General features: G+C 37.3%; 1 protein-coding gene across 2 annotated transcripts in view; it reads left to right on the forward strand.

Annotated features, from left to right (window-relative positions):
* The first annotated feature begins 254 nt into the window (after positions 1–254).
* brinp2 (bone morphogenetic protein/retinoic acid inducible neural-specific 2) overlaps positions 255–26,602 on the forward strand; it is a 724,527-nt gene continuing 698,179 nt past the window's right edge. For both annotated transcript variants that reach the window (XR_007936145.1, XM_028811321.2), the window contains exon 1: positions 255–1,285. The gene's annotated coding sequence lies outside the window, so the exon portion shown is untranslated. The remainder of the gene's footprint in view (positions 1,286–26,602) is intronic.

Below are 26,602 nucleotides of genomic sequence, written 5' to 3' on the forward strand. Positions count from 1 at the left end.
TTTATATTTGCCCTTTCCCGTTTATTTAGCACTTTTGGCATTTTTCGAAATGAAAAGTTCGATTGACCCCAAGAGACAAATCGCCCATCGCACGTAAGCATATCCGGCCTCTTTCATTTTTATGTCTTTTCTGTCTGCAGCCTCAGCACCACGGACGCACACCCCACCCCTACTGATATTCTCCATTCCCAGCCGTCAGGCACACCTCTTTTCAGCTGTCAGCCAATAGACAATCGGCTTGGTGACAATGGGCGTGACTTCAAGGTGTCCGTTTGAAGGGGGGTGACTGTAGAAAAGAAAGCGGCTCTCTTTCTGAGAAGACACTGCGAAGCGGTGTTTCTGCGGTCATCGCGCGGAAGGGGGCAGCTTTGCACAGCACTGAAACTCCACGGGGGCTGCGCCTGTCAGGCACTTTACTGCTAAGAGCGCGATTTCAGGACGACAGAAGAGAAATCGCCGGACGGACGTTCGAAGTGGCCGTTTAAATAAAGGAATTTCTGAAAATTGTTTTTTTTAAGAAATAAAGAAAGTTGCGTGGACGCAAGCCTGATGAGGATACTTCCTCTTTAAAGGATCAGTACTTTGAAAGTATTATTTTCCACAAAACACTTGAGTCCTGTGCACACGATGCATGTAAAGGATCGATATTTGCATTTAAGTCAGATCTTGCACCAATTCTTCCGATTATCTTATAAAGGATATAGTTGGACAATTCACTCGGGAACAGAGATGCTCAGGCGCGCCTGGTAAACTGTTCCTGTCTGTTGCTGGAAGTATTGTGACGGTGGCCGGCGCAGTTCTGCGCGTGAGGATGCACCAAGAAGCCCCCGCATTCCAACAGTGCGGTCAACCTCACAGACATTCAGCATCTTTCAGAGAGAAGCCTGTGATTTGGTGTTAGCCCCTGGCTGCTGTTTTACCCGATGGACCCTTATCTGTGTCCGCGCCCATTCCTCATCAAATCTCCCAGAGTTTCACTGGAAACTAGAAAAAAACACCACTGCGGGGTGGGCAGTTTTTATGAAGCCCTTGCAGACCTTACGTGTGTTTTAACCTGAAAGTATGGGATTATATGGAACCGTTACGTATACACATTTCAAGCTGTAATTAACTAAACTAACATTATCTATGATTTTACTCTTTGTCCGTTACTGTAAACTTTTTTTTGCTATCCAATTGAACCCGACTTCTATGGGAATTATCCCTCATTATTGAGAAAACAAAAGTATGAATTTTCCACACTGAAGTGAAAAAAAGATCCAGAAAGTGTGCCAACCAGGGGCTTGTAAGTATGTCTAAATTCTCGTGTTTCTTTCTTGACGTGAATAGTTTTAATTGCATTCAAGTCTTTCTTTGCTGTAAATTACAGTTGTGGTTGCTGTAGCTGGTTGTTCACGTTTCAGGTCTCCGTCAATATGGTAATAAACACGAGAATGCGTTTAAACGGTTTATGCGTTGACACGTTGTTTGCTGTTCATTGCTTATTTTCGATTGTGGGAGATAAAACCGTTTAAGGTTCACATAAAAACGAGGCAATTATTTTTAAACATCTTCATGTATATTCAGTTTGGGTTTCTTGCACAAATGCAGACCCTAACCAAAAAAAAACTGGATATTTCCTGGGAGGGATTCATGCAATTCAAGTAGCCGAAAAATAAATAAATAAATAAAAGAGACCACTCGTGGCGTTATAGCCTTCTCATTTCAAGGCTTGGATGTTTGCCTGCAAGAGTTACGAAAGAATATCAGACCTGTAGAACAGAGGCTCTTATATTCAGCAGACTTTCATCTGAAGATGCCCTTGCCTGTCAGGATTAAAAGAAAGTGATCCCAAAGGGGCAATTATGGTTGAATACACACATACAAATGAAATACAGTCTCGGACACCTACGTGCATATGCATGTACACCCACATATGGATAATATACTTGGAGCCAGAATCAATCATTGTTAGATTAAAATAATTTCTCATTTGAATGTGCCTAGCGTACATCTGAAATAATTTAAAATATATCAATACAAGTGCACAAGGCAAGTAAGATTAAAATTAATTTTGTGTGATAAAAAACAAGCAAGTATATGCAAATGAAGAGAAAACAAAAATAAAAAATATGAAAATTAATGTAAAAATCTTTGTATGCCCACATTTACCCATTCACTGACAGATACAGTACAATTAATTGAAAATCTGGAACATATTTACTGTATACCTGCACCCACACAAAAATACACAGGCTCATAAATACATGAGCACCATTATTCCTCTCACACTCAAAATATCACCTGCACTTAAGAGTTAAGTAAGTGCTTTCAGTCTTAATTGCAATTGATGTCAATGTTACAAAAATCCACAGAACAAGCAGTGCATAAATATAATATGTGTTATTGTATCTGACACGCACAAGATCTTCTGAAAAGGAAGCTCATTTAATATGCCAGCCCACTCTGGTTTCTGTAGTTCTGCACTTTGTTTCCTTCTACATATGCCTGTAATTATTCAGGGATCTATAATTATCTTTTTGAGTGGCAACAATAAGTATGATATTATAGTCTAAGAAATGCCAAAGCTGCTTGCTGCTTTGGATTTTTTGTTCTTGCTAGTTTCATGAAACTGAATACAATATCTCTGTATATGCGTGTTTATGATAACTGAAAAGTAATGGAAAATGATTTTTGAGGCAAATTGTTGTCGAGTATCATGTATGGTGTGTAACCTGAATTCTTTACCTCAAGACAAGAACATTTTAAAGTTCTGGTCATTTTCACACATTTTTGGACATACCAAAAAGATGGTTTACATTTATATATGCATTATTTTTTAGTTTTGTGTTAATGTATCCAGTATGAGTTTGACATCATGTAGCATTGGCTATGGTGAATTGCAAGTGTTTTTTTGATTTAAACTTTAAACAGGGTGCAGCAGTTACAAAGCAATCTTAGGTATGTTGTTGAAGCTGTTTATTTAAGTGATTAAATAAATATTATACACTCATAAAGTATACAGTACTAACAAACAGGCATTCAAAAAATTACAATCATAACAAGTGAAATCCCTTTTCATTTATTTTTGTTCATCTTAAGATTTAAATTCCCTCTTGACTCACTCATTGCTTTTTCCTGCTTTACTGTTTCTAAAGTGAGATCAGTTCCTCATGCCTCCGTGAGTCCGTTGTGCTTGCTCCTTCTGTTATTGCTGAGGGCAGCCTCTAGTGGTAAACATTCCAGTGACGAGAGAAGAGATTTGATTTTTTTTGTGCAATATATGAAAATGTAACACCTTATAACATGAAGGCTTTAAATCTCAATTTAATTGTAAAATACAAGAGCATTTTCCCATTTACATAGTATTATGTACATTTTGCTTGGATCTTGGAGTGAATCACATAAGGTTGCAATCTATCTTTATTTTTTTGTATCACCACCACATTATAAAAATATTGCAAATATGTTTCTTCACACATTTCCAGAAATTATATTGTGTTCAATTTAACTCATCCCTGTCAACATTTTTTATGCTTTTATCCTGTGGTGTTGTCTGTTGGAAAAACACAAAAGAACTTTTCAGACTAAACAACATTTAATCACAGTTACTCCTATGGTTAGTTAAAAACTAAACGTTCTTTATATTATTCAATAAGATGTTTGTAAATTGTTACAATAAAGTTTAAATGCATTCTTCAGAACTTTGCTCTAATGACTTCCAATAGAATTGCTGAGTGTCCGTATTTTAATAAATAGTATTCAAAATAATGAGAGTGTGTTTGAGAATTTCCATCTTGGTGCACTGAAGGGTGTTGCTGTTTGTACATTCACTTTCTCACCTGCTTATCCAGTTCATGGTTGTGCAGACCAGAACCTGCCCTGGCAGCATGGGACACAACTCGGGAACCAACCAACCCTGGAGAATGTGCCACTCTGTTACAGATTATTTGCACATAGTGCACCTGTTTTGTTCCTTTGTTCATAGTACTAGGGTGTTGTACCATGTTAGCCATTATGAATGTAGTGAGAAGTCAAGCGAAATGACACCATTTATTGGTTAACTAAAACGATTACAATATGCAAGCTTTCAAGGCAACTCAGGCACCTTCTTACATCTTGCTTGAAGAAGGGGCCTGAGTTGCCTCAAAAGCTTGCATATTGCAATCTTTTTAGTTAACCAATAAAATGTGTCATTTTTCTTGACTTCTCACTAAGTTCCTTTGTTCAGTAAGTGAAGTTCTTTTAGAAGTTTGTCATGGTGGAATTCAATGAACAAATAACATAACATGACATAGAATTTTTAAGTGCTTGATCCAATTCATAGTCAAGGGAGAGTAGAGCTTAACCTGGTGGCACTTGGTACAATGCAGGAAACAGTCCTGGACAAGGCAACTGTCCATTTCAGGACCTATACACCCACACAGGGCCATGGACATCTTGTGGGATGTTGAAGGAAAACCAATGTAAACATCAGGAGAAAAATGCAAGTTGGAGTATGTGAGATTCAAACCCAGGGAACTGGACCATGAGCTGGTAAAATATACCAGTGTGGCAACATGCTGCCGTCAATGACGTAATGTCTTGTTTAAATTTTAAACATGGTATTCCTAAAGGAAAAGATGTTGGGTAACAATGCAGAAGAGAGTGGACAACAGCATGGATGGAAGCCTGTACCATTCAGCAAGGACACTATAGGCCTACTGCCAGGAGTGCTCGGCTCTTTACAGAGAGAGAGAATGAATTCATGGAATGTTGTCTGGAGGCTTTCTGGCTAACACGGGATATCCTGTAGGAAGATAAGGAAATGAGGAACCATTTTGTACTTGCAGACAGGTAATTAAGGAGCTTCCTTGGCCTTAAAGACAGCTGAATTCTCAAAAGTGTAGGAACCCCATAGGTCACAACAGACAATCCTAGACTGGTGTTGCTGTAGCTCCAATAGGAAAACTCCAGATCTGGGAAGTCATTCTGGGGTTAGGCCCAAACATCCTGTAGCGTGGGCTATCAAAGTAGACAGCACTTTGTGTCTAATGCCAGGTAGAAAGTTGAGGCAAAGGTGTACTAGAGAGAGGATAAGAGCAGGGTCTTAATGGAAGAGAATAAAAGTCACCGGAAATAGAAGTGGAGTGGTTCGCAGCAAGGAGTTCTGTTTGTTTGCATTTGCTTGTATTTTTTTCTCATTCAAGTTTTGTTTCTGTTAATTATTTCTGTTTCTTTTATTAGTTCAGTTAATTTTCTTTTAGACTTAGTTAATTATGTTATTTTAGTTCTTATGGCAATACCATGGATTATATTAAGCACCTGTTATCACTGTCTAGAAGAAGTTGCAGTAATCTTTGTTTTGCATTTTTCTGCTTTTATTATCTTTGATTTTGCCTTCCTGTCTTGTGACTATTAATTTTGGATCTACAGATTTAAGAGTTTTGCCCTGCTGTTTTGTTCATGTTTTTTTTTTTAAATGTTCCTTTTGGTATCATTGGCTTGTTAACCTCAGCATATACATTCCTTTACAACTTTTCTTTGCATTTTGAAACATTCAGATTTTGTTTTTAAATCTTCGATTTTTTTGTTTCTTTGATGTTATTCAAGTTTGTTTCTTTTTGATATTTTTGGAAATTTTTTTTAATTGCTTTTAGATTTGTTTTTCCTTTTTTCTTTTGATTTAAATATTAAACATTTTATTTTGTGTCAAGTTTTTGAAGGCTTCCCTTCACGTTTTGGACAATTCAGTACAATTTTAGTCTAAAATTTGTGTGTATTGCTCCCTTATGCGTGTATTCAGTTTTCAACAAATATACAATTTTTCATACATTTTGTGTATGAATGTAAAGGGTGGACATGTTGGTGCCCCTGCCTGTTTCAGGACACACTTGTAAAGAACTGTTTAAATGGCCAATCTTATGTGATTTGTTTTACTTCTGAGAATTTATTTTTATTTATTTTTTCTTCTTTTACTGTCAATGCAAATCTTGAGTTCAGGATGAGATTTTCACAGTTGACAAGATCAAAACCGAAGGAAAATGGAAAATACAGCAAGGATTTATACTCGGCTGAGCATACCCTAAATGCAACTGTCATATTTGAATGCACAAAAAAGTACAGAGGTAGGGAATTGAGCTTGTAATAAAGCCTGTTTCCACACAAATATTATATATAATCATATTCTGTGTGGGAAAAATGCTCTCACCTCCCTTTCTTTATTTAAAACCTTGCAGAATGTACTCTGTTTCAATTAGTGATTTATTTTGTAAAGCATTGTTCATAAATGCATACTCCCACAAAGCTTGAAGTAAAAGGGATTGTGTTAAATCAGCATGGAGTTTGAAATGAAAAGAACTGTATACAGTAGAAAGAAAAAAAGAGTATAGAGATGATGGTACACCCTGGGATCACTAAGACCCATTATCACAATGTACTTCTCCTTATATTTTCTTTTAGAGCATTTATTAACTTTTAGTTTTCTACCAAGTTTACAAACAGCTTTAAATGCATTTTTGTTAATACAATATAGTGGGAATTAGTTAATATCATGGAGTGCACAAAAGTAAGCAAATACAAATAATACCTTAATGACAAATCAAACAGGTTAATAAAACAGTTGAATGGTGAATTCAATTTGTTCTTTTATCACTTATTAAAAGCCTGCAGATCACAAACACAATATAGCCAGAAAAGAGCAGAGTGTCACACAACTCACACAAAATATATTGTTGAAGCTGTAGCATATGTGTATCACATGTGTATTATATATTGTCAACCACCGGGGTTCATACAGCCGCCCTAACCTGACAGGCAGAGACATGAGTGTCAGCACACAACACACTTTATTCAAGACTGGGAAAGCGTTTTTCTTTGTTCCCCAGAGCACAACGCAGTACATAGACAATTCATAGTCCTTCTTTCCCAATTCACAGTCCTTCCGCCTCCACTCCTCCCTCCCAAGCTTCTTCATTCTTCCTCCCGACTCTGGCTCCTCAATTGGAGTGAGGCGGCTCCTTTTATTCCATTCCTGGGAGTGCTCCAGGTGGCTCATTAGTATTACCTGGAATCACTCCCAGGTGTCGTGGAAGTCCATTGTAGGGCTCTACAGCTTCCCCTGGTGGCCCCCATGGAACCCAACAGGGCTGTACCAAACTCCAAGTCCTGGCATGCCCTGCGGGAATCCGTGGTGCCAGAGTCACCCAGGAGGGCTGCCCTCTAGCGTCCCAGGGGATGCTCTCTCCCCCTGTCCTTCCATCCTGCTGGTGCCCCAGTCGGTTAATGTGTGTGTGTGTTATAAAATGAGAGACAGGTTCAACATAAAGGGTTGGGGATTCAGCCGACATTCCTGTTTAAGGCAAAAAAGGAATACAGAAATTAAGAGGCACACAAGGGTGCAATAGTCACACCCAAAGCTGCCAAAGTTAAGGGTAGAGAGCACTTAGAGGTCAGGTCAGTCTCTATGTTCGGAATGAATGCTGATTTCTTGTAGTCATGGTGCTTTCATATAGGAAAAGGGACAGATTTGGTGGAGAAAGTGGAACTGAGATGACTGCTGTTCCAGTCCCGAACCTTCTGGAAGAATGCATTAACGCTGGTGCCCTCTATTGATTTGGGGCGGTATTGCTTACCTTTCCAGAGCCCTGAAGATGATTCTGAAGCCTATAGCAAGCGTTACCTGGTAGGAAACCACCCAAAAATCAGATTGTGATCAGACCTATGCATGTAAAACACCGATCCACACTCTTAAGCATACCAGCTGCTATTGCCCAACATGTAAGGCTTTGCCTCAAGTGCTGATGCCGAGGTTCAATTCCCGCAAGGGGAAGCAGAAGCGCTTACACCTGTTGAGCTCCAAATAGGGTAAAACGTGTTGTGTACTGTTTGTATTATTTGGCAGGTACTATATATCATGTCTATGATCTGCTTTTTACAACTGAGAGGGCAAGGCAAATATCTGCCATATATACCAACATATCTATCAATATATGCCATATCTGCCAGATATACCAACATCTTTTGGTATATCTTACCAACCAACCACAAGCATTACCTGGTAGGTAACCACCCAAATGTATATATATATATATATATACATTTATACAGTATATAAATACTGATGGGTGGTGCAGGGAACATTATAACTTGGCAACTGACCTGGCTCCACCCCTACCTGTTTGCTGTGCCTGTGTATAGGAGAGTGGTAGATCACACTACAATAAATAACCTTGCTGTTCCTGTTTCATGTTGAATGAAGATGGTTTTGCTAAAGTACTGAGACTGACTCTTCTTTGCGGTGCAAGACACAGACTCACATGTCACAATATATATATATATATATATAATAATAATAATAATAATATACAATATATACAGTATTATTAGAAGTCTGAAGAGAAATTATATCCATCCATCCATCCATCATCCAACCCGCTAAATCTAACTACAGGGTCACGGGGGTCTGCTGGATCCAATCCCAGCCAACACAGGGTGCAAGGCAGGAAACAAACCCCAGGAAGGGTGCCAGCCCACCACAGAGAAATTATATCTTTAAATCTTAATTCAGGAAATTCAGTGAATTCAGGAAAGACCTGGTCATTTAACCAGGATTTTAAATGAGTCTGATGGTCACTTTTAAACAAAGATGAACAAACAATGAAGGACAGTTTTGGGTTTATAAAATAAAGGAGATGATAGAAGGTGGAGCTGACATTGTATGATACACTTTTTCATTTTAAGCTATTCCTAGTGAATATCTGCATCTAGCCATATTTGTGAAATGAACTGGAAGCCAGCATAGTCAAGCTATTTGAGAAATGATGGGGTCATGGCATTTAACAAGAGTTAGAGCTTTCTTAGGAACTTTTTGTAATAGTTGTAGGCTAGTTAATATTTCTTATAGAAATGCTAAAACTGAAGAATACAACAACTTACTATATTTTTGCTGATTGAGAAGTAATATCTAACTCAGAAGAAGTGATTCATATCCTTGTTACAGTAAAAAGTGTTTCCCAGCTGGATTGCTTTGCTCAGCAGTGGGTCAATATCCTAGCATATGGCTTCCATTTGCTTTTATTTTCTATGATTATGATGATAGCAGATGAGCGGAGGTCATATTAAATAATACATAGAGTGAAAAGTACAGTAGGTGGTGAGAAAAGTACTGAATAAATCAAGAGAGATTGCTTTACCTATGTCAGAAAAGTATTTTTGTATTTTGAAATTTTTAATTTAATGAAGAGTGACAAGAAAATCCAGATATTCTTTACAAAGCGCACATTTTATGAGCCACAGTATTTTACAGATAGCAAATATTAGTTTGACTGAGGAGGGTGCATTACAACAAAATATGATTGTTTTGTAAAGGGCACATCTACATGCAATCATTTTCATATGTGTACAAGAAAGGCTCATCAGAAACATTGATTAGTACCTGCATTATGGTCCTTATAAATTTTACTAATGTACATGAAAATTTGCCAGGTTATTTGAAGTGAGGAAATTGCCCAGCTGGCATTAAAAAGTGTTCACTTTTAGCATTGAGCAATCAGTATTTGGTGAGGGGGGATGCAGATATATATACTATCCAGCACTTGGCAACAGTCACTCACTGCGTGGTAATCATCACAGAAGTAGATTTCTGCATAATAATTATGTATGTGCTAAATATATAGATAGTAACTTATAAACAAATACTTGTATTGTACATTTTCATATATGCATAATAATCATGCATATGCTAAATATACAGATAATAACTTCTCAACAAATACTTGTACATTTTGTGAAAAAGCACAGATTATCTGTCAGACAGATGGATAGTACTTTAGTAAATGAGAAATGCCTGATAGTATGAAGGTACATACATTGACAAGAGATTGGTAAGCCAGGCCACTCCTGTCGGATAGTGGAAAATATAGTGGAAAATATCCTTTTCAAAATGAAGGCAGTAATGATTAAGCTAATTGATCTTTGTAGAACACCTGTGGCCACCGCACAATACTGCCTACTGGTATTCCCTGAGGCCAGTGCTTTAAATTTGTTAAACGGTGAGAGCTCACTGTACACCCACATTTTCTGTTCTGGAGACACACAATGAGTTTTCATACAAGTACTCTAATCAGTCAATATAATGGGTGCCACTATTCCTTACCCTAAAATATATAATAATGTAGTTTACCCTCTGGTATGACTCCACAGATTTCTTTGGCTTTAGTTCTCATTCTTGTTTTATATGTCTCATCTACATTTTTTGTGGTGTCTGTTACAAAATTCTAAGTTGCTTTTTCATTTTCAACAAAAGGTTAAAGCCTATATGATGTCCCGTGCTATTGAACCCTGACACATACCTAATTCTTGGGCATCTGGAGTCATAACTGTGTGAACCAGCAAGTGGGAGAATAGAGACACAAAGTAAATATGATGAAACAACAGTGTTTTTATACACGTAAAAAAAAAACAAAAAAAAAACCCAAGAAAGAAGTAATTTTGTGTCATCAAATATTAAACACTATCCAGATGACACTAGAGCAAACACAAGGTCAATAAAATGAAGAGCAATGATCCCAGTTCCTTTCTGCTTCCATTCATAGAGCAAAATGTCTAAAAAAAGGTTCTTCAAAAAAAATATACAGTATATAAAAAGAAAATTATATTGTCTCTTGGTGGCCTCTGTCACTAGTCTTCTTTGTGCACAATTACTCCATTTGTGTGGATGGCCTGCTCAAGGTAGATTTACAGCTGTGCTATGCCCCTTTCCATTTCTTCATGACTGATGTAACTCGACTCCCAGAGAAATTCAGTGACTTAGATATTTCCTTGTGTGCCTTTCACTCACCTTTTTACGCAGATGCCTGGGATGTTGTTTTGTCTTCAGTGTGTAGATTAGACACCGATACTGACTCACCATAAGTTGGACCTTCCACACTACAGACAGTTGATCTCCATTAAACTAATTGTGTGACTTCTAAAATAAAATTGGCTGCACCAGTGATGATTTAAGTTTGTCGTATTAAAGGGGCGAATACTTATGAGATCAATTATTTTGTGTTTTGTATTTGTAATTAATTTAGACCACTTTGCAGAAATCTATTATCAGTTTGACATTGAAAAGTCTTTTTTCTGCAGATCAGTTTCAAAAAAGACTAATTAAATACACTGTGTCTAACAATAAAATGTGAAAACTTCCAAGGAGATGAATACTTTTCCTTGGCATTGTACCCTGCCCTTTGAAAATGCTGCACAGATAAGTTACTAATTCAACTGGAAGAAAACAGAAGGCAGCTAGCTACTAGTTGAGGGGCAAAGTGCTACAGAGCATGTATTATACAGCAAAAAATAAAAAATAAATAGCATAAAAAGCCTGCGGTCTCTGGAAAGACCTGTTCAATGATGTTTGTTGACATCTGTTAAATTAAAAAGTGATTTTTTAAAGAACTCTGTAGTACATGTTACACATTTTTTGATGAATCACAATGCTGTATATAAATGAAATCAAGAAGCCTGCAGACTGAATGCATTTATTTCTGAGAACATATGCTTTGCTCCCGTGCTTTGTAAATTTAACCAGTTTTGACTATATAATATAGCTCAGAACTCCAGATTGACACCTGGGGCATTTCATTCTTTGTTTTTTTTTTTTGGTATGTTTTGAGATAGTTGCAGATTTTCAGTTTGTATTTCAATGTCTGAGAAACTTTTGAAAACATCTCAAAATTCCTTTAATTTAAAGTGGTTAGACGCAGGGACATTCCAGATAGATAGAAGTGGATGGCAGCAGGTCAGGAATAAAGTTCTTTGTGGGCTGGTCACCCTTATAATTATTGGCTCGCAGGATAGACATGTGGATAAATATTCTATTATTTGTGAAATGTGTAGGGTTTATAATACACCATTAGATGGATGTATTTATGTGGTAAATAATAAATGACTGAATGTGATTAAATTATTTCTTTCTCACGTTGTGAGTGTAATGTCAATTTATTGTATTCTTTGTGGGCTGGCCACTCTTATAATTATTGACTTGTGGATGAATATTCTATTTTCTTTGAAACATGCAAGTTATATAATACCCTGTTCGATGAATGTATTAATGTGGTAAAATAATGTATGACTGAATGAGATTACATATTTTTTTCTCACATTGTCAGGGTAACCTCCATTTACTGTATTAATTTTCTCCTACAGTATCTGAGTTTGGTTAATGTTATGCTGATTAAGATTTATGTGTCAAGAACCACGTGTGTGAGAACCACAATGTTATCAATTACTAAGAAGCCATGAGCATTTACACTTATTTTAAAGCACCAATAAAGTTCACACCTCAGTGTGGTGCTGCAGACTAGATAGAGAGATACTTTATTAATCCCAAGGGGAAATTCATATACTCCAGCAGCAGCAAACTGATAAAGAAACAATATTAAATTAAATAATGATGAAAATGCAGGTAAAAAGACAATAACTTTGTATAATGTTAACATTTACCCCCTACCCCCCCCACCCCCCCGGGTGGAATTGAAGAGTCGCGTAGTGTGGGGGAGGAACGATCTCCTCAGTCTGTCAGTGGAGCAGGACATTGACAGCAGTCTGTCAAACTGTCCAGCTTGACATCTGTGGCAGAGCGACGGACACTGAGCAGGCTCCTGTCAATCATGGAGAATCCACTGCATCCACTAAACAGTATCATCTCCAGACAGAGGAGCAGCTTCAGCAACAGACCGCTGTCAATGTCCTGCTTCACTGACAGACTGAGGAGATCGTTCCTCCCCCACATTATGCGACTCTTCAATTCCACCCGGGGGGGTAAACGTTAACATTTAAACGTTAAACGTTAACACAAACTGATAGAGGTTCCTATGTTATTCTATCAGAAAAGCACTTTGCCACTATACTAACAACTGTGTATAATTTGGTAAGTTGATTTTTTAAAGTTTAAATTTATTTAAGATTTTTTTTAGTTTAAATTTGACAAAAAAAAACTCATTAGTTTTATCCATTCACCCATTTTATGAATCACTTAGTCTGAATTACCCTTACGTTGTTAGTATTTCTCTGAAAATTTGATTTGCTAGTCATGAAAACATGCCTGGCTTTGGCAAGTGAAAGGGAACCTAAGAAACTTGGGGAGAAACTGAAGCAGACATGAGAACATACACACATCACACAGACAGGATTAAAGCTAAGTTTCCTGGAGCGGAGAGGTAGCTGTAATAACCATTGTAACATTACGCCAAACAACAGCAATTCAAGTGCTGCAGAACTACCGATTTGCAGTAAAATACACAATTGTTCAAATGAGCTTCTCACATTTAATCTACCCACTTCTTTTCCATCCAGATTCCCACTACATTTCATAAAAACAACATTTACCCTTTTTCAGCTGAATATTAAGTAGTAGTTTAGAATATTTTTCTTTTAGATCTGTTTGTATAACAGACCCTTTAAACAATAACAACAACAATAACATTTGTTTATGTAACACATTTTCATACAAATGGTGTAGCTCAAAGTCCTTTACAAGATGAAGAAAGAAAAGTTTATATGAAACAAAAATAAGATTAGGCAATACTAAGTAACAAAGAATAAAGTAAGGTAAGATGGCAAGGAGAACAGAAAAAAAAAGTCCAGATAGGCTGGAGAAAAAAACAAAATCTGCAGGGGTTCCAAGGCCAAGAGATCGCCTAGCCCCCACTGGGCGTTCTACCTAACATACTTCTTGTTCTTTCAGCTGCTGCCATTAGGGGTTGCCACAGTGGATCATCTTCTTGCATATCTTTCTGTGCTCTGTATCTTGCTCTGTCACACCCATCACCTGCATGTCCTCTCTCACCACTTCCATAAACCTTCTCTTAGGCCTTCCTCTTTTCCTCTTCCTTGGCAGCTCTGTTCTTAGCATCCTTTTCCCAATATACTTAGCATTTATCCTCTCCACATGTCCAAACCAACACAATCTCGCCTCTCTGACTTTGTCTCCCAACTGTCCAACCTGAGCTGACCCTCTAATGTACTCATTTCTAATCCTGTCCATCCTTGTCACACCCAATGCAAATCTTAGCATTCTACCAAACATCAATGATCTAAATCAGTCCTCATGGTTTTCAGGCTTCACTTGAAAGAATTTGATGATGTGATGATGATGGTCATGTGGACATCTGGCCTTCAATCCATCAATGTAAGGACAGTATGGCACCTTGATCAGGTGGTGGTGGTGCAGATCACCACCACAGAAAACCGGAAAAAGAACAGCAGAGAATAGTAGGGATTAGAACAGATAGGAGAGCCATGAAGAAAAATGATAATTCAATGCACATATAGTTTAATGAAGCTATGAGAAAGCCATGTTAAAGTAATGGGTTTTTAGCAGTTTTTTAAAGTGCTCCACCATATTAGCCTGGCGAATTTCTATTGGTAAGCTACTCCAGATTTTAGGTGCATAACAGCAGAAGGCTGCCTCACCACTTCTTTTAAGTTTAGCTCTTGGAATTCTAAGCAGACACTCATTTGAAGATCTAAGATTACGATTTGGAGTGTAAGGTGACAGGCATTATGAAATATAGTGTGGAGTGAGATTAGTAGTAAAATGCTAAAGTAAAAATGTTGCATTGTCAATTTTCTGAAAAAACTTATAGAAAACATTGAGGTTATTTTTCAAAACTATGTTACAATTATTTACAAATATTTAACATAATTGGATTGGTTGACTTGGTCTAAAAATGGACTAATTGATGATTTTTTCTTACTGGCTTATAAATGACAAACAGTTTTGTTTAGCCTAAAAACATTTACTCCTACTGACTTTTGTCTTTCTAGCTATCTGCCTAAAAAGTGGATTTTTTACTGAACAAATGTGGTAGCTGTTGGCCTCAACTGTTCACATCCCAGGTAGAAGTAGACTGATAAGAGGGTCGGTTTTTGGAAGTGAACAGTTGTTGCAGGTCAAATCAAGAAGGTTCCATTCACTTCTTCCTTAAAAATAGTGGGCTGTCCCAGTCTTCTCTCAGAACACTTGCTGATTACTCAGATTACTCAGATTTTATTTCTATACCTTATTGTGACTTTCCTTCCTGAAGAAGATGTATAGTAACCTATTGCTGACATTTCTTTGCGGTCCTTGGTTTAGAGACCTGAAGTTTTCCATACAGTAAAGACAATGTGTCTTTGCCTGTTGTGAATAATCCAGCATGGCTAATGTTATCATCCATAGCTTTCTCAGGTTCAAATAGTCAACAACAACAACAACATCCATCCATCCATCCATTATCCAACCTGCTATATCCTAACTACAGGGTCACGGGGGTCTGCTGGATCCAATCCCAGCCAATATAGGGCGCAAGGCAGGAAACAAACCCCGGGCAGGACGCCAGCCCACCGCAGGGTATAACAACAACAACAACATTTATTTATATAGCACATTTTCATACAAATAATGTAGCTCAAAGTGCTTTACATGATGAAGAAAGAGAAAAAATAAGACAAAATAAGAATTAAAATAAGAGAACACTAATTAACATAGAATAAAAGTAAGGTCCGATGGCCAGGTAGGACAGAAAAAACAAAAAAAAACTCCAGACGGCTGGAGAAAAAATGAAATCTGCAGGGGTTCCAGGCCATGAGACCGCCAAGTCCCCTCTAGGCGTTCTACCTAACATAAATGACATCAATCAGCCCCCATTGTATTCAGGGTTCTCATGGAAGGACTTGATGATGATGGTCACATGGACTTCTGGCCTTTAATCCATCAATGTAGGGACATCACGGTGCTTTGACCAGGAGGTTATTGATGCAGGTCACCACCACAGAAAACAGAAGAGAACAGAAGAGAGAGTAGGGGTTAGTACGGATTTTGGAGCCACCATGAATAATAATGATAATTAATTGAATTTACAGAGCATCAGGATTAAACTAAAATGAATCTATGAGAAAGCCATGTTAAAGTAACACTTAACTCCCTTCACAAGAGTTGTTTCAGAAGCCAGACTAGACATCACTACACCAGTGATTTATTTTCTAAATTGGCATAATCAGTTCCATGGCTGGTCCTTTTACCCACAGTTATATTGTAGGTTTCCTTGGGAATGCTTTCACCTCTTGGAAATGTAGTCTGATGCTGTTACACACACTAGTTCACCTTATATACAGTAATTGCAAGTTCCTTTACAGAAGGCATTATGTTTGCCACATGGTTGACAAAGGTGAATTTTCTTGAAGGTGACACAAAAGTAAAATGACTTATCAGGGTTGCCCACTGCATTGTGGTATATTAACTAACACATATAAAAGCGGGTTCAGTAGGAAAGATTTGTTTGGCAGCTTTCTTGGCAGACAGAGTACAGAATGGCTTGCAGTGTAGTTTAACTCCTGATTCTAGAAAACAGTCCTTTATAATAACATGCTTATAGTTTGTCCATCCATCCATCCATTATCCAACCCGCTATATCCTAACTACAGTGTCACAGGGGTCTGCTGGAGCCAATCCCAGCCAACACAGGGCACAAGGCAGGAAACAAACTCTGGGCAGGGCACACACACTCCAAGCACACACTAGGGACAATTTAGAATCGCCAATGCACCTAACCTGCATGACTTTAGACTGTGGGAGGAAACTGGAGTACCCAGAGAAAACTCACACAGACATGGGGAGAACATGCAAACTCCATGTAGGGAGGACCCGGGAAGCGAACCCAGGTCTCCTAACTGCGAGGCAGCAGCACTACCACTGCGCCACCCATCTTATAGTTTGTGCTACTTATTAAATGTTTTATCAGTTTTTTTTATCAGAATTTACTGTTTAGAATTGTACTCATTGTCTAGTATTACATTTTTATTTGTTTGATGTGTCATTCTCCTGTCTAAATATGTACAGATACAGAAATTCTGTACTAGTACTGGAAGTAGATCTTTCACATGTCATGTCTTCTGATTCTGACATTAAAAGCATTTTTTCCTGTAATTTTTTGTGTACTGTATTTATATGCAAATTGCAAACAAGTTATTGTATTAACCTATGACTTCAATGAGCACAAAGTAATTACATGAGGTAAACATTTTTTCTTAAACATTTTTGACCTTTTATAACTAGCTTAATTTCAGAAACAAATCAAATAATAGATACACTATAATTATTTAAATGTATTATTCTAGTTGTCTTAAACATACAAATGGTATATTGCAGCTGCACCTATAAGAGGATTTATTTGATCGTATTTTTGGCTGAATGTATTGTATTGCAGTTCAACTCACAATGGAGCATGAGCTGCAGCACAAGCATATGTAGATCCTTTTATTTTTAGCTTTCAGATAGGCAGCATACTCACGTAAGTGGTTTCACTCTATAATTAATCTTGTATTCGATGTTTTACCTTACTGCAGCCAAACAGAACAAGTTTTGCATACTTCTATTTTGTTGTTCCTTGCGTTCATGGTGAAAAATGGCCACACAATGACATTTTGCTCTGCAAACCGTCTGCTGTTCAGTGAGCAGTCTTGCTTTTGTCGCATATACATAATGTGTCTTCATGTTGGCCTAGCATATTGGAAATAACCTTGACATCAGACCTGATGCCAATTTATTTAACTTCATAATTGTCTGAAAACAATATGAATCATGAGTCATTATGCCTCTCTGAATTTTTGTTCTTCTGTTACCACTCACCAGCTGATAACAATATAATAACTGACATATTGTTTCTCGAGACTACTGTAATTCATCTATGGCTGACATGTAAATGATAATTTTATTGTTCTTTGATCACATGACTACAAACTTGAATCTGAATAACATCTACAGTAAAGATAGAGCATCATTAAATGGCAGGAGATGGTGTAGACTGTGTACTGGATGAAAACTTGAAAGTAAATAACAGAGTAGATCTTAAAAGCCAGATCAGATGTTTCAAAACATTACTAAATACTGTAACTTGATAAATATTAATTAGACATTTTGGTTACACAGTTAGAACTCTAGGCAAACTATTGTAGCCTGGAGTTTTCAAACCTGAAGGTACTTGTATTAGTTTGTTATGATATTCAGACTTTCATATAATCATTGGTATAATTTCAGGCATTTAAATTTTCATTAAGTTATCAGCCCATGAATGCATAAACAGGAACAGAAGATGGATGGATGGATGGGTAAATCATCAATATGTTTGTCTTGGAGCAAACAACTTGGCTGTCTAATAAATGAGATCACTGGTGGCACATCTTATGCCTAAAGTAGGCTAGAAGAATTTTTTAAATGTTATCAATTTTGAAAATATGAGCGACCCCCCCCCCCCCCCATACACATTATAATAGATTTGAAGTTTTTTGTCATCTTATAGGTCTTCCGTTATTGAATGGTACACACTTTAGAAGATTATGTCCACAAAAACATTGTACATTAGAGCATGAATCTGGGATCACAGAAAAACGTGACTTCAAACATGGGAAATGTCAGTCAAGTTCAACGAAAACACAAAAATCCAACTCCCTTCTTCTCCACCATGTTTATTTAAGTTCTCCCACTCATTTGTCTTTGACTATTTGGTCTTTCACACATGGCATCAAGATGCATAGCAAATAAAAACTTGGTATTTTTCCCCCGTACAACAGGATTTGGAGTCATAAATATTGAACATGTTTAATATTTATGATTTGAAATTGGGTTGGTTCAGACTGCCATGAGAGTAAATCGGTGAAGCTAAGATTTATTACAGCATACCTTGCATTACAGGATAATCTGGGAAGATGATAATTTCAGGCCTGTTTGAATTCAGGGCACCTTTATCAAGTATCAGAACAGTTGAATCTGGCCCAAAATCTGTTTCATCATCATCATCCTGTGATGTGTAACTAACATTAGGTGAAGTGAAACTACAGATTGAGTAAATGATGCTGTAAAAAATAAATAAGATCAGGCAAAACTGTTTTTTAACACTACCTTGTCCCAACCGTTCACTAAAATGACACTCTACAACAGGCGTGTCCAATTCCTGTCCTCGTGGGTTTTTATTCTAACCATCTTCTTAATTAGTGAGCCATTTTTGCTGCTGATTAACTGGTTTTGCCTTAGTTTTAATTGACGTGACTCAGACCCCTTAGTTGTTTCTTTTTCTTTGATGAGCAGCCAAACAATAATGAAACACAAAACAAGCCACCACTTGATCAGCTAACCTGAAAATAAAGAAAGGTGAAGGTCTCGGCCATGTTGGTTTGCTCTTAGAAAAAACAGAAAATCAACAATCTGCGGTGGCAGAATGAGAGCAACAACAAGCTTTAATTAACAGCAAGAATTGTCTTCTCATTAAGAAACTGGTTGGAGTGAAATTGGTTGGAGTTTGATGTTCCAATTTAGCTGGTCATCTGTTGGCTTGTTTCACATTTCATTTCTGTTTGGCTGCCATTTAATGAAGAAACGAATCAATTCAGAGGACTGAATCCTTAAAAACAGGGCTATTAAAATGAAGGGAAAAGAAGTTAATTAGCAGTAAAAACTGGTCACTGATTAGGAAAAGGGTTAGAATGAAAACCCGCTGCCACTGCGGCCCTCCAGAAACAGAGTTAGACATCCCTTCTCTACAATTAATCCACCATGCTGTACTTACAGACCACATCATATTCTTTGAAATAACTCGTATCAGTTTACCTTTCAGGGTCCCTGGATTTCCGACTTATTGTATATGTTATAGAATGTGTGGGACCTGAACCCATTACAAGCACTTATTATGTTAAAGTTTGGTAATGTCTTCCTAGAGTGCAGCATCCCTTCTGTAGGCAAAGCAGTTATCCTACTGCTACCTTGTAAGCTTAGTGCATAAAAACGTGACTTTTGCAATTTGTGTTGTGATGAGTACCTTGCTGACCTTTCGGAATTCAGCTGCAATGAGTGATCTATCACCCAATAGTGTAATGACCTGCAGCTGCTCTGAAAGCAAGTCATACATCACAAACATCTGCACAGGTATCAGTGACATTTCCAGTTCATTCATTGAACTCTAACAGACTAATTACACAATTTTAGACAGTCATTTGACTGGATACAGCTTTTTGTGTTGTTACTCTAAAGTATTCAAATAGCCTGTTTCACTTTTGATTATTGCTGCTTATGCAGTTCCATGTGTATCTGGGCTGTGTCAGCTTCTGGGACCGAAGGTCAACTCCCAGGCTTTAAACCTGTCTGTTTGAATTTTCTGCTAACTGCTTTTAATCATATACATATTTCCATTTGCACATAATAATAATACATGCATGTAACATTAGTTTATACCTCTAAAGTGGCTTGGTGTGGATGCATGTGGGTGTGTACTTGAGTATGTCTTACTGTGGACTATTGCTCCATGTAGTGATGGTTGTTGACTTGCACTGGATACTACTGAGATAGTCCTGTTGAGTTAGATAGATAGATAGATAGATAGATAGATAGATAGATAGATAGATAGATAGATAGATAGATAGATAGATAGATAGATAGATAGATAGATAGATAGATAGATAGATAGATAGATAGATAGATAGATAGATAGATAGATAGATAGATAGATAGATAGATAGATAGATAGATAGATAGATAGAAAAAAACTGTATTACAAATGTTAAAAATGAATTGAAAAGTACTGCTGATATATTTCAATGTTCAAGAATTGTGCATTTTATACAGTATGTTATCCACATTGTCCACTTGTCTTTCTTATGCAGTGTGTTATCCTTCTTTGAAAACTATGCTCACCTTAAAAAGATGGAGTGCATAAAATATAAGAAGGTATTGGGATCTATATGTATTTTTAAGCAGTGGGGGTATGTCAGTCATGACAGTTTTTATGTAAAGGAATGATTGCTTTTACATAAAGATATCCACATTTTATTTTACTGCAACCATAAGCAGATACATTATTCATTATGTATTATGTTCATACTGAACTATACTTTCAAACAATCACGGATGCATAGATGGATAATTGCTTTTTTACTAAATCCATTTATTGTGAGTCAGGGCAGCTATTGAGGATAGATAGATAGATAGATAGATAGATAGATAGATAGATAGATAGATAGATAGATAGATAGATAGATAGATAGATAGATAGATAGATAGATAGATAGATAGATAGATAGATAGATAGATAGATAGATAGATAGATAGAACTTTATTTATTGGATTCAGGATTTATTGGGGTGTATATATTCATGCTGTTGGTGCCAAATACTAACCCTACTCTGTGTGACTCAGCAGAAATCTAGATTCATCAGACCAGGCATTGTTTTTCCAGTCTTCAACTGTCCAGGTTAACCTGGTGACCCTGTGCCCACTGCAGCCGCAGCTTTCTGTTCTTGGCTGACAGAAGTAGAACCTGACATTGTTCTGCTGTTGTAGCCCATCTGCCTCAAGGCTTAACATGTTGTACATTCTGAGATGCCGGTCTCTCAGCACAGTTGTACAGAGTGCTTGTCTGAGTTACCATAGCCTTTCTGTCAACTTGAACAACTCTGGCCATTCTCCTCTAGCTTGCCTCACTGGTTGTTTTTTGTTTTTCAAACAATTCTGGAGACTGTTGTGTGAGAAAATTCCAAGTAATCAGCAGTCACAGATATATACCATCCACTATGTCTAGCAATAACAATCATTCCATGTTTGAAATCACTGAGATCACATTTTTTTCCCATACTGTTGTTTGATGTGAACTTTAAATGGAGCTGATGACATGTACCTGCATGTTTTAAAGTATGACTCTGTTTCTCCTATTTTAGCTTCTTTACACTGGCTGCCTGTCAGTTTTCGAATTGATTTTAAAATCTTGCTGTTAGTTTTTAAATCTTTACATGGGATTGCACCTGCCTATTTATCTGAACTGTGTGTTTTACATCAGCCATCCAGAGTGCTTAGATCCTCTGGTCAGCTGTCTCTTGTTGTCCCTCGTACCAAGTGTAAAACCAAGGGGGACAGGGCTTTTGCAGCTGCTGCTTCTTGCCTGTGGAACTCTTTACCTCATCACATAAAGGAGTTGTCTACAATTGAACTGTTTAAAACAAGATTAAAAACTCATTTCTATTCACTTGCATTCTATGACCTTCAGTAATACTGATTGGTTTCCTCTTTGTGATTATATAGCATTACTTCTATTTATTAAGTATCTCATTTTATGTTCATATATTTTCATTCTATTTATGTTTTTATGTTAATTGTTTTGGTTTTCTTTTATTCTATTATTGTAAAGCACTTTGGCCACAGCATTGCTATGTTGTTTTAAATGTGCTATATAAATAAATTGACATTGACATTGACATATTGTGCTGCTGCCACATGATTGGCTGATTAGATAACTGAATGGATAAGAAGGAGTAGATGTGTTCATAATGATTTGCTCAGTGACTATATACTGTATTCTGACGTTACTTTCATAAAAGTGTTTCCTTTTATTTTGTTCTTAAACCAACAATATAGCTTCTTTAATGAGGCATTGCAACTAGCCAGACACAAAAAAGCTTGTTAAGTGCACTTTTACTCAGTGATGTCCATGTGGTACAGTGGCTGATCAGGTCAAATTTAAATGGGCCTTATTCCAAAAGCCTAGGTCACAGCAAGACAAAGGCTGTGTTCAGCCAGCTTTCTGTGCATTCCATGATGCCTTGAATGTCTATAGAAGCAAGAGAGAGGACCTTGGGTGTGCTGCAAGCGAGCATGCCATGTGCCAACATTGCCAAACAGAATGGAAGTAGGTTCTCCACTGTGTCGTAACTGTAGAGAAGGTTTCAGCAGACCAGCAGGACAAGTGACTATCCAAGAGCTTTTCACCTTTGGGCAGCCGCACAAGAGCAGGATCAAAACATCAGTCTGGTCGAGCTGATAGATGGTTTCAGTGCTGCAAAAACTGCTTAAAGTTACAATGTCTGCATCAGGGAGAGTACAATGACGATTTGTCTACATGTAGCTGGCCTTAGAATATGATAACCTGTCAGGGGCTCTATGCTAACACCTCCTAGACATCTGACACTGCAAGGTAACACACAGCTGCTGTGGTCACAACTGTCCTAGGAAATTAGAGTGTGCAAGTGTGGCCTCTGCCTTACATCTCTCTTGACCTTAACTCCACAGAGTACATTTCTGGGTGCCCTGGATTGCAACATTTGGAGAAGTTACCCTTTCCCTGTAAATGGTGAGCAACTTCATCAGAACTTTCTGCAGGAATGAGAGAACATCCCTCAACTGCAGGTTCAGAAGCTCATTGGATGTAAGAGGCAGAGGTGTTACACAGTGGTGGCTACAGGATGCAGTCACACATGGTACTGAAAGTGTGTGATTAATATTCACAGTTGTTCCAGATTTTGTTGTTGTATCATTTGTTATTTTTGTCATTTTCACTTGTTTATTGTTATTTAAGCAAAAAAGGTTTGGAATTGTATAACATCAATGAGTGTTTTGTTTCTTTTTCCTATCAGTATAAGTTTCATATAGCATGCCCATAATTGCAATCACAATTAATAATATAACTTCTCAGAGGGATGCAGGGCCAGGAGCTATCCCAGTAGAGCTGGGCGCAAGGCTAGAAATAGCCACAGACTAGTCATCAGTCCATCAACAAGGGCAACCACCTCACACATACTCATACTTACATGGGGACAATTGAGCAGCGCCAATTAATCTAATATGTACATCTTTGGAATGTGGTTGGGAAAAAACATGAAAATTATTTTAGATATGCATGGAAGACATTTGACTTTATGGCAGGGGGTTAAAAGTTCTGGCTACCCCCCCAGCTATTGTCATTCTAAAAATTGCTAAAATGTCTTCACATATTTGTATATTGTGTTGCTTGGTTTCTGCTTTCATTATCTAGACATAGAAATAAGCCTTCCTTACGAAATTTAGAAGAATGGGTATTAATGTCCTTTTACCATCCTTGCTAGGATAAAGACATATAGAAAGATGAGGAGACAACATAGTTCAGATTTTAGTATGCTGGTGTCATTTATGCTCACTGTTAATTTTCTTTTCATTTTAAAAACACTTTTCTTTTTAACAGGTAATCCCTAAACTAGTTTTAATTAAAATTGTTAGACACCTATGCAAGTAACAATGTATTTTAAACAAAAATTAACTAACTCACTTCCTTTTCAACGCCTATGCTATCTTCTTTGGGCAGATGCTTTAAAAGCAATAAAAGAGTGAAATGTCAGCAAGAAAGCTTAGGAAGACTAATCTACTTTATATACACAATGAAAGATACTTAACAGAATGGAAGTATGGGTAATTATTTCTGCATTGGAGGAATACATGCACCCCTCCATTTTTAAAACCTGCTTTGTTCAAGATTGCAGAGAAACGGTGGACATTTCCAGGTGGGAGCCAACCCTGGATGAGACACTTAGTTTATTTTTATTGCAAACATTTCCTCATGTCAGCCACTTATTCATCAACAGTTGTGTATACTAACTATACTGTGAGAAATGAAAGGATAATCATAGTACCTGGAGGTAATCCACACAGACGCAGAGAGAACATACATACTCTGCAAAGAATTAATACATTCAGAAGTCTTGGATTTTAATCAGTGTCTTGGAGCTGTGAGTCATTAGAGCTGACTATTGTACCATATTAAAGAAAGAAAGAAGGATATATACCAGTATACAAATTTATTTAATCTAAAAGTTCAATTACAGAGACTGGGTCCACTTTATGGTGTCCTCTGTTCAGTCACTTTTAATAATAATAACAATTCTTTATTTTGCAATTGCCATTCTAATTTTTTTGTCTAATGAGCATTATCCTTATATTAATAAAGTGTGTATAGCAGAGAATAGATAAAAAAATTTTTAAACTTCTGAGAACAGAAGATAAAATGGTAAAGAGATATATTGAAACTGATTTTTCAGATGGAGTGAAACAGAGGCCTGTAAAAAACAAGAACAGCTTGATTTTAATTATCCTCAGTTCTTGTTGAAGTTCACATCAGAGAATGTCTGTAAGAATACATGTCCAACTTTCCTCTGAAATGTTTTACTGCATTAATGTGCATTTGAACAAAACAATTTCTTTTGATAAGTCAGGCTTTATTTAATGTGAATATTCCCTTCCAGCTGGCAGGAAAGCACTAGAACCTCCTTTTAATTTGATTGGCTTTTCTAGGGCATGGGATAACATGCAAATGCAGGTCATTCTTAAGTTTAAATTTAATTTCCTTTCTTTCTCTGCCTGAACTGAACCCTTTTAATGGGGAACTTTGTGTATGGACTGTGAAGATAAATCTATTTAGTACTGGTAGTGTCTAGAAAGTAGATACAGCAGATGTTATTTTCTTAAGATTGGGATATTTTTGTGTATCTACATAGTGCAAGAACCACAAACATTTCTATGATATATTTTGACTTTGAAAAGAAAACTTAAATGAGGCTGAGTTTTGTGCATAGAGAATTTATACGTTGCACTGCTGCCAAAGCTTCTGACAGGTGATGTCCAACAGACTGAATTAGACTACAGAGCTTTGGCTGAGAAACTTTGCGAAGCACAGCTGGCAAGAAGGAAGGTCACCACAGGCCAACTAATATGCAGTGTTGCCCCTCATTAAATGTCCTGTAAAAATATTTCCCATAATAACATTAAAAAATGATGTATATCTGTTATTGTGATTTGCTGATGAGAATTTAAGCTGCTGCGGTGGGTTGACACCCTGCCCGGGATTGGTTCCTGCCTTGTGCCCTGTGTTGGCTGGGATTGGCTCCAGCAGACCCCCGTGACCCTGTGTTTGGATTCAGCGGGTTGGAAAATGGATGGATGGATGGAATTTAAGCTGCTGCACCTTTCTCTCTACAGCCTACTTTTCATGCCCTTATATATATATATATATATATATATATATATATATATATATATATATATATATATATATATATATATATATATATATATACTAGCTGTGTAATCCTGTGAATCATCAGAAAAAAAATTGAAATGTAGAGATGTCAGGTAAATGAAAGGAACTACTCTGGGTGTCTTTCTCCTAGAAGAATTCATTTTACCGACGTACTGACATCGTTTGTGCATTAGCGGCTAAGCGACTTTGTCTTTCTTTGGAGGTTTTGCTTTGCCGATGTGCTCGCCTCGCTTCTGTATTAGTAGCTAAGTGAGTTTCTGTTTCCTCAGGGGTGAAGCTCTTACCCCGACTCCATCTCTCACTTCCGGGCTGGAGTGCCAGACACACACACACACCCACACCCACACCCACACACACACACATATATATATACTGTATATAGGGTGGCACGGTGGAGCAGTGGGTAGCGCTGCTGCCTCGCAGTTAGGAGACCTGGGTTCGCTTCCCGGGTCCTCCCTGCGTGGAGTTTGCATGTTCTCCTCGTGTCTGCGTGGATTTCCTCCGGGTACTCCGGTTTCCTCCCACAGTCCAAAGACATGCAGGTTAGGTGCATTTGCGATCCTAAATTGTCCCTAGTGTGTGCTTGGTGTGTGTGGGTGTGTTTGTGTGTGTCCTGTGGTGGGTTGGCACCCTGCCCGGGATTGGTTCCTGCCTTGTGCCCTGTGTTAGCTGGGATTGTAGTTAGGATATAGCAGGTTAGATAATGGATGGATGGATATATATACTGTGTGTATATATATATATATATATATATATATATATATATATATATATATATATATATATATATATATATA

This window comes from Erpetoichthys calabaricus, chromosome 10 (genome assembly GCF_900747795.2).
Source record: "Erpetoichthys calabaricus chromosome 10, fErpCal1.3, whole genome shotgun sequence".
Lineage (NCBI taxonomy): Eukaryota > Metazoa > Chordata > Cladistia > Polypteriformes > Polypteridae > Erpetoichthys > Erpetoichthys calabaricus.